Source organism: Phascolarctos cinereus, unplaced genomic scaffold (genome assembly GCF_003287225.1).
Source record: "Phascolarctos cinereus isolate Bilbo 61053 unplaced genomic scaffold, phaCin_HiC Scaffold_4;HRSCAF=312, whole genome shotgun sequence".
NCBI lineage: Eukaryota > Metazoa > Chordata > Mammalia > Diprotodontia > Phascolarctidae > Phascolarctos > Phascolarctos cinereus.
Genome location: NW_027555847.1, coordinates 589,095,616 through 589,110,183, shown reverse-complemented (window position 1 = coordinate 589,110,183; position 14,568 = coordinate 589,095,616). Strand labels below are relative to the sequence as shown.

General features: G+C 37.1%; 1 protein-coding gene across 3 annotated transcripts in view; it reads right to left on the bottom strand.

Annotated features, from left to right (window-relative positions):
• CPQ (carboxypeptidase Q) overlaps positions 1 to 14,568 on the bottom strand; it is a 624,464-nt gene that overhangs the window by 416,846 nt on the left and 193,050 nt on the right. The window lies entirely within an intron of this gene.

The window sequence follows — 14,568 nt, the reverse complement described above, 5'->3', positions numbered from 1 at the left end:
CTTCCATCCCAGAGTTACATATACTATAAATTATACTACCTCATAAATAATTGCATGGTAGCTGCCCTCATGATCTAACTGACAAGATGAGACCAACATATGTGAAATAATGAGAAGCACTGCAAGATAAATTGTCCAGATTATAAATGTCAGATTCTAAATCTGAGCTATGCAGTGGCCAGATCACACAAGTTTTGGTGTGAACACCTCACAACCTGTATACTCTTTTTAGAGTCTATTTCCTGAACTCAAAGTACAAGGGGATTGGCAAGGGCCAACATGGTCAGGGAAGGCTGCACAGAAAAAGCGAAACTTGAAATGGTCCATGAAGGCTTAATAGAATTTAGACAGTAAAGGAAGGGGAAATTTGATTCCAAGCAAGGAAAACATTAGTGAAAGTCAAAAGTATAGAATATTCAATAATTCAATTCAACAAATATTTGTTAAGTATCTACTCTGAATGAGGTATGGACATACAAAGATCAAAACAAGACAGTCTTTGCCTTCAAGACACATTCTACTAAGGGTACAAAATATATGTTGTACACATACATACATACAAGGTCATCTGAAAAAGGATAAAACACTAATTACTGAGGTTCTAGAGAAGTTTTCATAGGAAAAATGGCTTTAAACTCAAATCTGCCTTTATTAGTACAATATGGAAGACACGTTGCCCAAATCACAGAGGTGAGTGGAAGCAGGTGGAGCTGGGGCGCTAGGCAGGTCACTGTTGCTTCCATATGGCTTTGAACACTGGCAGCAAATCGATGAATTTAAGGCAGAGGTTCTTAACCTTTTTGTGGTCATGGATTTTTTTTTTTGACAGTTTGGTAGCTGAGTGAAGTCTACTTCAGAATAATGTTTTTTCAGTGCACAAAATAAAACTCACAGGATTTCAAAGGAAGCCAATTATATTGAAATATTATCAAAATATTCTAAAAAGTTCATGGTCTGTAGGTAAAGTACCCCTGATTTAAGCAGTAGGCAACAATGGTTGTTGCCAGAGTTCAGTCTTTAAATCAGTCTCTGTATAGTATTGTATCTACTTTCACATCTGCCCACCTCCTCTTTCATCATCAGGCTGTGAGCTGTAATGTCTAAGTGTCAACTGGCCTGCTTTTAATAGCCTTCCATTCTCTATCATGCCCTGCCTAGTCTGTTCTTTCTAATCTTTTACGGGTTGGAAATTCATATAACCAAGCTTGTTAAGAATTATATAAATCAACCAGCACTTATTTACACATTTGGGGATAGGAAAAAAAAAACAAGTTATAAATTAGTCAAAAGGGCTATGAGACAGAGTCTTTATGACAGTGATTTTAGATGCTCAGCTATTTCATATGCCTTTTTAACTTATCTGGGGACCTAGAGATTTACTCTAGTAGTCCAAGGGTTCTTAACCTTTGTTGTATCATAGACCATCTGATAAAGCCTATGAGTTGGGCTTTTTTAATTCATAATTGAAATAAACTAAATTTCAGTTATAATTTAGTGAAAATAAAGTTCTTATTTTTCTCATCCAAGTTCAGGAATCCCCTAAAATCTATTCATAAATTCTTTAGGGATCAGTGGACCCTAGATTAAGAATACATGCTCTAGATGGTTAAGGCTACCTGGATTGCATGACATCAGAAGACTCATACCTAGATTCTGCCAGAAACTAGTTGTGTGATCTTGAGTAAGTCCCTTAAATGCTCTAGACATCAGTTTCTTCATTTGTAAAAATGAGGGGGTTGAATGAAGATGGCATCCAAGGTCACTTCCAACTCTAAGACTGCAACATGAAAGTGGAATGAGGCGACTCAGAAAGTAGTGCTTCTACCTCACTGGAGGTCTCCTAGCAAAGAGTGGATTGTGTACTTGGTAGGGAAGAAAGGCTTGGTTAGGTAGAGGTGGGACCAGATGGTCTCTTAACTGCCTTCTAATACTAAGACTGTAATTTTGTGAAGACTGACCAAGTGGAGAATTTCTAGGGATAATCAAAGTGCCGTTTTCCTGGGCTTTTATGACATTCATGTTAAATAATGAATATTAAGTACTTTACAAACCTTAAAGTAATTGTTTCTGATTACACCTACCATTATTATTGGAGTTGTTTTGGCATTGACTTGTAGGATTCATATTGCCAGATCAGAGGAGTCATTGAATACACACCCAGGCAATATGGGAAATGCCCATTTCCCTGCACAAGCTGGTCTTTTATTTCTTCAGGCCAATAAAAAGGCTCTGCTACTGGGGTAAGTTTCATCACAAAATTATCAACATTCCAGAACCCTCAAAAGCTTGCATGTTCAGGGCCAAAGTGTACCAAGTTGGTAAAAATAAACCTTCTCAAGTGAGCAAATATTGACATAAAAATCAATGTACAGCATTATAAACATCTGCCCTGTTGGCTTCCCTAAATCACCAACTTGTTTTGCTCTTGCAGGTCTGTGGAGTGACCAGCAGCAGTTTAATTCCAGGTTAAAAAAAAAAAAGACTTATCTGAAAACATAAGCAAATAGAAAATGTCATGTGAATAACTACTGTTGAGAGGAATTTTTTTTTCTTTTTTTCCTTTTGTTTGTGGTCAAGGGAGGTAATCTCTCCCTTTCTGTTCCCTAGGCAGGTTAAGGAGATAATGGTCCTTAGATTATAGCCATTCACAATGGCCTAACCTTGAATTTCAAAGTGTTCTATCCAGATAGGAATCATACATTCTACTACATAACTATCTTCCTATGAATTTATGCACACAGGAGTCCTGCCCTGCCCAAGAGTGAGACAAAATTAGTAAGGATGTCTGCCGGGCAGCTGAGTGCTAGGAAGAAGGTATCAGATTGTCCCTGCCCATGACCTCTCTGTAAGAAATGCCAGGACCTAAACAGGGCTGAAGATTGTTGAAAATGCTGAATGTTTTTACAACTCAGGTAGCAGAACTGTTTTTTGAAACTGAGCCTAAGGGACCTGGAGGTGGCAGTAATAGATGAAGACTATGCTTTTGGGGAGAAATGGCAAACATAGGTAACCACTTTTTGCCCCCTTTGAGTGGGACACAAAGAAAAGCACAAAACAAGGAAAGGGCACATGGAACATGAACTGCAACTCTGATAAGAATTTCTCCAGTCATACCATCTGTTGTATCCTGGCACTTGTCATCCAAATTGCTATTCTCTTGAACAAATTTAGTTTTCCCTAGACAGTTTGGCTTAAATGAGCTCATACTGTATATCCGACACCTGTCAGGAGGAGTGAAAGATTTCTGGAAACATGAAACTGAGAAAGAGCATGGAAGCTTCTACCATGGAGAGTCAAGCCTATTGGTTTTTGTTTGTTTGTTTTTTGTTTCTTTTCTTAAAAATTCCCCAACACTAAGAAAAAATGAGAGAAAGGAGACGCATTAATTCAAATCGCCTTTGCCCACAAAACTAGGGAAAGTGTACAACCAACCACCATTCCACTCCAGTGATGATCAAAAAGAAAAGGGGAAAATGTTGAGAAGGAAGGAAATAGCAGCAGAGATATCTGAGCTTCTTTTGACAGCATTGACTGAAGCTCTCTTTGCTTCCTGGCTGGAAGAGAACTCAGTAACAGGCAAGGGCAAGCAGGGCAGTGATTTCATTAACCAAGTCTTGATTCTGTGGTTTGCATATCTACAGATTTGCTTTTACTTCCCCAAGTCTAGGAAAGCAGCCAATTTGAGTGAGAAGAGTGATGATAATGGATTGAAGGTGCTAAAGGGCATATCTCTGGAAGGAAAGACAGTATAAATAACTCTTAGGAGGGGGCCTGTGGTATGCTAGTTGGAATATCTGGGAGAAGGAGGAAATTTAGAAAGCACCAAGTGAAGAATTATAATGGTGTTATCCTGGAATGGAGGAAAAGGAAGAGGACAGTGAGAGACAATAATAATAAAAACTTACATTTGCATAATGCTTTAAGGCTTGCAAAGTACTTTACAAACATTATATCATTTTGTCCTTACAACAACCCTGGGAGATCAGTGATTATCATTATTATTATTATTATTATTCCCATTTCATAAATGAGGAAACTGAAGCAGACTGAGGTTGTGTCACACAGCTCAGGAATCATCTAAGGCAAGATTTGAACTCAGATCTTCCTGACTCTTGGTCCAGCGTTATCTCCATTTCACCCCCCCAGTAGCCTATCTTATAAGCTCATTGAGGGCAACTATTGTCTTTTGCCTCTGGTTGTATCTCAAGTGCTTAGTACAGTGCCTAGCACATTGTAGATACTTAAAAAAAGTTGACTGATTGACAGACAGATGCCTCCAACAAAAACACAGTCAAGAAGAGTTTTCCTGGGTCCTCCAGAAAAGACTTGATGCAAACTAGTTAAATCAGGACACTTGGAAGTGAGGGAACACTCATGGACAGAAAAGGCTAGCATGACTAATAAATCCATGAGTACAGTCCCTAATACCAAAAGAATTCTCCCAGAACTTGTGCTTACCCTTGAATAACTAAACCGTAAGTGGTGTATTTAAAGGTGCTGGAGTCTCAAACCATTTATGAAAGGCTCTAGCTCCCATTGATTATTTTAATAGGGAGCTCCTCAGCCCCTAACAGCCTCAGGCCACTTAGAATGGAGTCTGGATAGATCAACTGGCTGAGTTGTAGTCACATGGATAGCTCTGCTTGCCATAATCAGACAGACACTGGGATCCATGGGTGGTGGTGAGGAAGAAGCAGATTTCCTTATATTCTTTGTTTGGTAAATGACTGTTCCACTAATGATTGATATGCTAGCAATAAATCCTGTAGTTACCTTAAGGTGAGTGTGACTACATTTCCATTTTTTGAAATCTCAAACCACATTGCAGAATGTTGTTCTGAATTCCTGAAGCTCCATTTAACGGAAAAGTTAGTGGGCTTAAGGGCATGTAAATATGCTGGTAAATGCTGCATTACTATCCTGAGTCCATTTGTAATCCATGCTTTCTCCCGTTTTGACTCCTATAGCAAATTTTACTAACCTTATCTAACATAGGCTAAGACACTTGTCCTGCAACCCCTTTCTTGTTTAATTGGATCAAATTCCCCAAATGCAAAGTTGGAAAACAAATGTCAAATCAACAAATCTGTTTCATAATGTTCTATCAAATTATCAGACATTTTAGAATTAGTTTTAGAGACAGATCATATGTGTTTGTAATGGAAAAATCTAGATCCAAAATTTATCAACTGTGGTGCATCAGTTATGGTGTTTAGAAAGTATATATACATATACATACATACAGGTATGTATATATATAACTACATATATGTATACATGTATATATGTATGTGGATTTATGTATCTATACATATATATGTATATGTGTGTATGTGTATATGCATATATATATATACATTTGAACAAAGATGTCTTGCCATTGACAGCTTCAGTTAAAGATGAAGTCTATATAACCTTGTAATGCTTTTTCAGGACACTTATAAATATCATTTGGGCTTTTACAAAAACTTATTTCAGCAGAGCAGTACTTTAAACACATCATGGTGTTTTGCACCCAGCCAGTGCTAAGCAACCCGAGGCTTGTAAGCAATGAAGATCTATTTCACAGCTTCTTCCCTTAGCTGGTGAAGGGATGACGTTTTGTCTGCCAAGGCTCCCTGGAGATTAAAAACCAAACCCCAGAGGAATGGCCACACAGCTGACACAGGCTCTTCCCCTACTGGGGAAAGGAAAATAGAACGAAAGTGTGCACAGTGTGCATTTGTTACAAATGGTGAGTTTCCACTTCCTTTAATAATGTACAGAACACATACTAGGTTATTAAAAATCCTACTGAGGGAACAAAGGACTAATTACCTTTGGTGTAAATGCTGCATGATCAATGTTAGAGACATATGAATAAATCTAAGTTTTGAAAATTCAAATTTTGGAAAAAAACGAAGAATATGTGAAAGCATACCTAATTAATTTATATGAGGCCCCCATTTGGCATTGATTTGCCTGACGAGCATTTTCCAAAAAGGGAAGAAAAGCAAGAGAGAAGAGATAATTTTAAAGTAATCTTGAGTGCCAAAATAGCAAAGAGGTAAAGGGCATGACAAAAAAAAAAGTGTAGAATGTGATCTGAAAAACAAAATGAAACAAAGACTCCCAGTTACAGAGATTTGTGATGAAACTCTCTATAGATATATTACAATAGTGAGAGAGAGAAAGGAGAAAGAGACAGAGAGAAGAGGGACAGAGATTAATATCAGTCAGGGTTCTAAACTTCCTAAGAGAGAGAAGGGAATGATAAGTAGAAAGACCTGGAAATAAATATGAAAATTTAATATGTGACATAAAGGATAGTGGATTGGACATGGACTTAGAAAGCACTATATTAAAATCTCACTTTTGCACTTACTAGCTGTGTGACCATAGGCAAATCACCTAAGCCTCAAGTTCCACAACCATAAAATGGAGATAATAATATTAGTGAACCTCTGTTTTAGAGCTTTCATAAAGTTCATATGAGACAACACAAGTAAAACTTTTCAAAACTCCATGTAAAAAACCTTTAAATGTAAATGTCGACGATTATCACAATTAAGATTCATCCTATTCTCCTCTTCTTTGACAGAGTTCAGACAGAAACTGTCCTGAGACAAGTCACAATTTCATCACTATTTTATATTTAATGTTCAGCCAATTATTACATAAGCAAATGAAATAAACAAGCTTCCGGGTCTAGCAACCAGGTCATAGCTTGCTAAGTATTCCTTATCTGTTAAATTCTTATAGCACATAAGGCTATGTTGCACAGTTTCTAGGTTTCCTTATGTAGCAAATACTCTGGCCTCATTTTCTTTGACCTAGGTAAGGTATATTACTCTCTCAGGGTTCTAGGGGTATCCCTGAGAAGTCAGAATATCTTTCTCTAATGTTATCACCTCAAGTCCCCATATCAACATGGTCTCCCCACTATGTACCACAAGTTATTAATGTCTCAGTTTCATTTAACCAATTACTATCAATTGCCTTTTTACCAAGGGACATTTACTTTGAAGATAAAGCAAGACATCAACAAGCATTATTTGGAATAGGGATAAGCTAGAAGCTTTCCTAGTAAGATCAGGAGTAAAACAAGGATGCCCATTATCACCAATATTATTTGATATTGTATTAGAAATGCTAGAAATAGCAATAAGAGAAGAAAAAGAAATTGAAGGAATCAAAATGGGCAATGAGGTAACAAAATTATCTTTTTGGAGGCAATATGATATACTTGAAAAATTCTAGAGATTCAACTAAAAAGTTAGTTAAAAAATAATTATAGCAAAGTAGCAGGATATAAAACAAACCCACACAAATCATCAGCATGTCTATATATCACCAACAAAACCCCGCAATAAGAGATAGTAAGAGATACCCCATTTAAAATAACTGTAGACTTTATAAAATACATAAGAGTATACCTGCCAGGAACCACATGAGCACAATTATAAAACATTTTTATACAAATAAAAGCAGATTGAAATGATTGGAAAAATATTAATTGCTCATTAATTGGCAGAGCCAATATAACAAAAATAACAATTCTACCTAAATTAATCTGCTTATTCAATGCCATCACAATTAAATTACCAAAAAATATTTCACTGAGCTAGAAAAAATAATAATGAAAGTCATTTGGAAGAAGAAAAGTCAAGGGTATAAAAAGAATTAATTAAAAAAATGCAAAGGAAGGCGTTTTAACAGTATCATATCTTAAACTATAAGGCAGTAATTATCGAAACTACCTAGCACTAGCTAAGAAATAGAAAGGTGGATCTCAGTGGAACACAGCAGACATAAAATACACAGTAGTAAATGATTACAATAATCTTGTATTTGACAAATATAAAGATTTAAGCTTTTGAGACAAAAGCTTAAATTTGATAGAATTCTGGTAGAAATTTGGTAGAAATTGCTGAGAAAACTGGAAAGCAGCCTGTCAGAAACTGGGTATAGACCAATGTCTTATATTATTCACCAAGATATGGTCAAAATAGATACATGTCCTCAATATAAAAGGAGATATCATAAGAAAACGAGATGAACACGGAACATATTACCTATTAGGCTAGTGAATAGAAGACTTTATGAATAAACAAGAGATGGAGAGCACTGTAAGATGTAAAATGGATAATGCTGATTACATTGGATTTAGAAAGGGGTTATACAAGTAAAACTAATGTAGCCAACATTAGAAGGAAAACAAAAAATTGGGGGAAAATTTTTATATATAGTTTCTCTGATAAAGGTCTCGTACCCCAAATATATAGAGAGCTTTGTCAAATTTACAATATTATGATAAATAATCAAAGGATATGAACAAGCAGTTTTTGATGAAAAAATAAAAACTATATATAGTCATATGAAAAAATACTCTAAATTGTTACTGATTAGAGAAATGCAAATTAAAACAACTTTGAGATATCTCACACCTATTATATTGGTTAAAACAATAGAAAGGAAAAATGACAAATGCTGGAGATATGGGAAAATAGGGATATTAATACACTGTTGGTGGAACTGTGAATTGATGCAATCATTTTGGAGAGCAATCTGGAATTATATCCAAAGACTTATAAAATTCTGTTTACTCTTTGATACAGCAATACCACTATTAGGTCTGTTTCACCAGGTGATCAGAGAAAAAGGAAAAGAACCCATATGTTTTAAAATATTTATAGCAGCTTTCTTTGTAGTGGCAAAGAACTGGAAACTGAAGGGATGCCCATCAATTAAGAATGGCTAAACAAATTGTGGTATGTGATTGTGATGGAACACTCCTATGCTATAAGAAATGATGAGTTGTTTGATTTTAGAAAAACACTGAAAGATTTTCATGAAATTATGAAAAGTGAAGTGAGCAGAACCAAGAGAACACTGTATACAGTAACAGTAATATGATTCAAAGAATAATAGTGAACAATCACATCATTCTGAGTACTATAAATACTCAAATCAACTACAAAGGACCTACGAAAGAAGACGCTATCAACTTCCAGAGAAAGAATTGATAAATAGACATATACATAGTATGGTTTTATATGTATTTATAAATCTATGTCAAATGCTGGCCTTCTCTAGTGTAAGGTGGGGAGGTAGGGAAGGAGACAGTTCAGAACTTAAAATGTAACAAAATTAATAAATTAATATTTTTTAAAAGGAGGTATAGCAACAGCAGAAATAAACACTCCCCAACAGCTGGGATATAGCACTTCAGTCTCCAGGGAGAGTGGATTCAAACTTAATGCAGTTTCTACACAGCAGTAATTCCACCAAATTCACATCCAAATGCAATATTGCTGCTCAATAAGTTTTTTCAGCCACTGCTGGGCAGTCTTGATGTTGTATCCCAGCATGATCTCTATTGCTACACTTTGGGTCATTCACTCTTCTGACCTTTCAAAACTCATAAGGCAATCATCTCCTTCACCCAGAAGCAAAAGAGGCAAACAATCAAGGGTGGTATTCTGGGGACACTTTTTGGGGAAACCTGAAGCCTATCCCTTTATAGTACTGTCTTTCTTCTCTTACCCAAATGCTCTAGATAGCAGCACTCTGTACATAAGGACTGGGCTTGTTGGTTCTAGTTACACTTATATAATTTATATTGATTACTAAGTCTAGACTCCTTAAAAATTATCATATCAGCATCTCATCCTAATATATTTTGATGATTTCAGACAAAAATGGTACTAAGACAAGTTATCCTGATGTTATTTCTTCATATTTAAGGTTCTACGGACGATTGGTTGGTAAAATTGTACTTTCTGCACTCCAACGAAAGTATTAGGATATAAGCTCATCTTTTATAGGCTTCTTGAAAGTACCCTTGGTCTAAATACAGTAACAAATAGGTCAACAATGATGACAGAATTTGTTTGGACATGATGGTTAAAGGAGATACTAGCTTTTTAAAATAGTCTGTTTTTGTTACAAATGGTCTGTTGATTGTTTTCATGCCATAAAATGCAAAAAGGCCTTTTTTGGAATTCCAGTCTAAGTATGCCCATCTCCTTTTCAATATCATCTGAGATATATTGTTGCTGGTTTTTTTCCTCCATTTTGTCATTAGGTTTGCAAGAAGTGAAGATTTTCTTTTTTGTTTTGTTTTGTTTTGTTTTTTGTGTTTTGGGTTTTTTTTGGCTAGGCAATAGGGTTAAGTGACTTGCCCAGGGTCACACAGCTAGTAAGTGTTATGTGTCTGAGGCCAAATTTGAACTCAGGTCCTCCTGAATCCAGGACTGGTGTCCACTGAGCCACCTAGCTGCCCCAAGAAGTGAAGATTTTCAACGACCCTTCTTCCACTTTTCCCTCTTTAGATTTTAGTAACTTCTTGATTTTATCTCTTATTCACCTAATTTACATCAGGAATAAAGTGTGTGGAGGGCTTGTTTTTAATGATTGCCCTGCACTGGTCATACAGTGTTGTGACTTAGACATGGTGAAGGATATTATTGAGAAGAAGCAATTGGAAACCCTTGTATGCAACTGGTGAACTCTGTTTGCAATTTTGTTATGATAAAGTAGTGGCACATAAAGAAAATATTCATCTGCTCAATTCATTTTATGTGCACTCACGGTTTGTCTGCTCTAATGTCAGTACCATATACATTTGGAGTATTGTCAGCAGGAGAGGTATTGGTATTTCTTATTCATTCTCACACATCTTGCCTTTTCATGGCACCAGAACATGAAGGAGAGCAACTTAATCATCATTCCTCCATTTTAAGCTGATCACTACAACGGTTTTAAGTAGAGCCAGCCTGCAACCTTATTCCACTATCTATTCTTTAGATTTATGAGAACAGTTCTATTACACTGGCTGGGTGCTAACCCAATCAACAGTATTGCCAGAACCCAACTGGCCAGTGTTTAGGGGTTTTTGCCAGGCCTTAATAGTTATTGCAGCAGTCTCAGGGTACAAAGAGTCCTTTCTTTATATTATGCTGGCTGGCATTCCATTACTTTATCATTTCCCTCTCCCCTTTTTAGGGATAATGGGCTGGGCATTGAGGAGTTATTATTATTATTAATATCATCATCATTATCACCGCCTCATTTTTCTCCTGTTTTTCAATGAGGTTCAAATAGAAACAGTCCTGAGATCTAGCTATTATTCTTCCATATTGAACGTTCTATATTGAATTCTTCTGTATTGGATGTTCTACACACAACTGTAAAGGTGTATAAAATGACTGATTTTTGTAGCTGAATAAAAGCATTAGCTATATAATCTCATCTGTTGACTCACTGAAAGCATCCCCAATATAACTCCAACTGCAGATGAACCAACAAGGATGACATGTACCTACATCATTTTGATCTCCTCTGCTGGATCTCTGTATTTTTAAAGCTTTTCATTCTATATGGCTCAGAGATTGCTGTGTTTGGCTTGGTGGCAGCTATTAAAAATGGGCAGCTAGGTGGTACAATGGATAGAGTATTGAGCCCAGAGTCAGGAAGGCTTATCTTTCTGAGTTCAAATCTGGCCTTAGACACTTACTAGCTGTGTGACCATGGGCAAGTCACTTAACCTCAGTTTCCTTATCTGTCAAATGAGCTGGAGAAGGAAATGGTAAAACACTTCATTATATTTGTCAAGAAAACCCCAAATGGGATCATGTAGAGTTGGACATGACTGAACAACACAACATCTGATAAAAACATTACTCTTAAGCTTATATCAATCAACGTAAATGTCGGAGGGGTTGTGGTCAATAATTTGGTTTCTGATAATATTCTGATTCCAGTAGAGTTCATTATAGTTGAGTTCTCCAAAATAGCTGGAGCTCAATAATATATGAGGATTCAACATCTGTCAGTGTATGAAAGAAAGAAAGCTTCTGATATGTACTTCTAGTTGCCAATTCATATCTTCATAGATATTTAGCAGAAGCTAAATTTTGATGTGTTATACAATTTCTATTGTTTTGCAGCATAATCTGCATTAGTAACAAGTTTCAGGCTCCTTGAGTGTAACCCTCTGTAATTATTAGTAGTGATGACTTGATCCTGAATTACACTCGTAAACCTCTCCATTTCTATAAACAAATCCACATGACTCAACCAACTGCTGGAAGCTTCTTGGGATGAATTCATGTGGATGTTGCCCATGGTACTGGTGATTCCATTCTTGGGTCTTAGTCATTTCTTAGACTCCATCTGGATGTAAACTACATTCAGCTACATTGATATTGCGCAGGTTTTTGTAAAGGCAAAGGGGCTTAGTGGATAGAGATTCAGCTTAAAGACAGGACCGCCTGGGTTCAGGTTCTGATTCTAAAATAGACTGGCTGGGGGCAGCTAGGTGGCACAGTGGATAGAGCACCAGCCCTGGAGTCAGGAGGACCTGAGTTCAAATGCAGCCTCAGACACATAACACTTAACTAGCTGTTTGACTCTGGACAAGTCCCTTAACCCCATCTGCCTCACCAAAAATAAATAAATAAATAAAATAGACTGGCTGTGTGGTCTTGAGCATTTAACTCTTAACTTGACTCTGGGCACTCTCCCTTAACTTCTCTTAGTGATACAGACAATTATATAAGACAAAAAGTTGTAAAGGTGGTTCCTCAACCAGCAGTTGAAATCACAGGTCCAGTTGCTATCCCTATCTTGTGTTAGAATATATTCTGAATCTCTTACAATCCATTTTACAATTCCAAAGGTCCACATCAATATTGGTATTATGTGGGAGTTAATTCTGTTTATACACGTTCTTCCCATTCAGCTTTAATTTCAGGAGGCTGGTAAGTCTCTCACCACATTTAGCCACAGTTTTCTCCTTGATTCCCTTATACTTACTGTGTCTTGCCTAAAGGAGAATCTGTAGATGTTGCCTTCATCCAGAAATGACCTCCAGACTCAAGCTCAGAGCCTTCAGTCTCTATCATTCCTCGATTTACATTAAGAATGTTGTGCTTATCAAGGTCATATGAAATTTTGATATTGTTGGAGAAAGATCCCACAATGTAATAGAGCTATTTAATATGTATTTTGGTGGAACCAAAAAACTTGTTATATATGTCAATTAAGACATGATGATTTACAAGTTTAAAAGAAAAAAGGAGAAAAAGAAGAGAGTAATTTTTCCTAATCCCTTTGTCTGTTGCCAGACAAAATGAGTCTGTTCACTGAGAGTTCCCTCTTCTCCCCTATTCTTCTGTCTTCACACAGACATCTTCCTCCACTATCCCCTCCTTCACCCTTATCTCACATAAATAGGCTGCCCTTCTCCTTGCCAAGAAGAACTCTTCTACATGCAAGCTTGACCCCATTCCCTCCCATATTCTCCATTATATTGCATCTTCCATCATCCCCACTGTCTCTTATCTTCAGACCATCTCCCCATCCTTAAAAAAACTTCATTTGATCTAACCATTTTTATTATCATTCTCTCTCTCTCTCTCTCTCTCTCTCTCTCTCTCTCTCTCTCTCTCTCTCTCTCTCTCTCTCTCTCTCTCTCTCTCTTTCCCCTCCCCTTCCCCTTTCCCCCCCTCCTCCCCCAAACCGCCTTGGCTAAACTTTGTGAAAAAGCCATCCTCACAGGATATCTCCACTTCTCCTCTTCTCACCTGCTTCACAATATGCCTTCTCTTATTCAACGAAAACTGTCCTCCCCAAAGTTACTAGTCAATCAAACAGCATTTCTTCATTGACTCCTGTGTTCCAAGGACTAGACTAAATGCTGCAGATATGAAGAAAGGCAAAAAAAAATTGCCCCTACTCTCAAGAAGCTCACAGTCTAATGGGGAGAAAATATGAAACAAACTATGTACAGAAAAGCCACATACAGGGTAATTGCCCAATCTAATAGCCTTTTCTTACCTTTCTTGGTCTCTCTGCAGCCTCTGACACTGATGATCACTCTCTTCTCCAGGATTCTCTCTTCTCTGAGCTTTTATGACACTGCTCCTCCTATCTAACTATCCCTGCTCTGTCTTTCATGCTGTATCTTCATCCAGGTCATGCTCACTGACTAGAGGTGTCTCCCAAAGCTCTCTTCTGTGCCCTCCTCTCTGATTCCCTCTATTCTATGCTCTCTATATTATCTCATTTGGTGATTTCACTAGATTCAGTGGGTTCAACTGCCATCTCTATGCAGATGATTCCTGGATCTATATATCCAGCCCTAAGCTCCAATCCCACATCATCAACTGCCTTTTGGAATCTTAAATTGTTCAATTTCTGAAAGTCTATATCCCACAGGCTTCTCACACTCAACATTGCCAAAACAGAACCCATCATCTGTCCCCTAGATCGTACCTTCTTCCCAGTGTTCCCATTATTGTCAAGGGCACCAACATCCTACCAGTCACCCAGACACACAACTTCAGCATCATCTTCAACTCCCTATTTGCACTCACCCTATGTATCTAATCTCTTGCCAAACACTTTTGTTTTACTTTAACGATATATCCCACATAAGTCCTCTTGTCTCCACTGCTCTTGTCACTACTGTGGTACACACACTCAATACGTCACACCAGGTCTTCTAATGGGTCTCCCTGCCTCCCTTCACTCTAATTTATCTTCAACTCCACTGCCACGTGATTTTCCTAAAGTACAGTTCTA